Here is a 1,386-nt window from a genome sequence, read left to right on the forward strand (position 1 = left end):
GTATGTCTCAGCCATCCTGTGCATCTCCTGTAGGCTCGTATGCATCTCACCTTGATCATCCTTGAGCCCGAACATTGGCGGGGACGTAACTCTTGCTTTTATGGACTTGTAAAACTCTTTGTTTAGCGCATTCTCACTAATATGCCATTTGAGGTGCCCCGACCTTATAAACGCCTCCATTTTTTCCGCTTCCAGGGTGAAAAGTTGGGCTTTGGTTCTTGCTAGCTGAGTTCTCAGTGACGTATCCAGCGGGTCCAACCTGATCAATCTCTTAATGGCTTCAATATTTCTTCTTATTGCTTGCACTTTTTTGAAAACTTTTCTTCGCTTGTTCTGTGTCTTTTTCCGGATTTCATTGGCTATCTCAATTGTGAACTTGTGCAGATCTCCTCCTTCTTGCTGATTCCATCTTTCTTTTATATGGTCATTCATTTTCCCGTCCTCGAAGTTTTTCCGCGATATTGGTGCAGGCCTCTTTGTTCCCCACCTCTTTAAGATGGGAAGCGTCAAAGCCACCGAATTATGATCTGAGAAGTCTCTGTATCCCGTTGTTATATCTAATTTTCCACTATTCCGACACAGTTCGGGTGATATATAAAACCGGTCCAGTCTTCGTTGAATTCCCTGTTGTTGGTGCTCTTGCCATGTGAACCTTGGCTGGTGTTGTACAAACCCTGGGATGTTGTATGTATCTTCTAGCCCCATCGCTAGCACTAGTTGTGCCCACATTGCTCTTTCCCTGCTTGTCCTTTTGTCTCTCATTTCTCCCCCATCTTTGTCTAGCTCCTCTTCCACAAAGTTGAAGTCTCCCGTGACCATCCATGTTGAGGGTTGTGGAGGTATTCGGTGTACCAATTCATTCCAGAAATCTGCTCTTTCAGAGGAGCTTCCTGCTGGTGCATACACATTCAGGAGGCCTACTAGCATGTCTCCTATCTTGAACTGGACACACTGTGCTCTACCTGGTACCAGTATTGCATGATCTTCAACCAAAGATTCCCACGTGCCTTTTACCACTATTAATGTGCCTCCACTGCATGATACTGCCGGATTCCAAAAATATTTCCCTTTCGTAAACTTATAAACTTGATCCATTCTTGAGAGCCTATGCTCTTGCACACACAAGAAATCAAAACATTGCGTCACACCTTCTACCTGTCTAAGATACTGTCTAAATTTCGTCTTTTTGTTATTCAGTGCTGATCTCTCCTTCTTCAGGCCTCCCACGTTCCACGTTCTCACGTTGATGTTAACCATTTCTGAATCCTCGGGCGCTGCCAAGACGCTGTCTCTCCACCCAATGGTATGGTCCCATTGCTCGAAGTGGCCATGCGAACGGGATTCTCGCAGCTGCCTGCCGTCTTGGGCCCGCTTTCCCCCCTTTTT

Source organism: Selaginella moellendorffii, unplaced genomic scaffold (assembly GCF_000143415.4).
Source record: "Selaginella moellendorffii unplaced genomic scaffold, v1.0 SELMOscaffold_153, whole genome shotgun sequence".
In the NCBI taxonomy this organism is placed as follows: domain Eukaryota; kingdom Viridiplantae; phylum Streptophyta; class Lycopodiopsida; order Selaginellales; family Selaginellaceae; genus Selaginella; species Selaginella moellendorffii.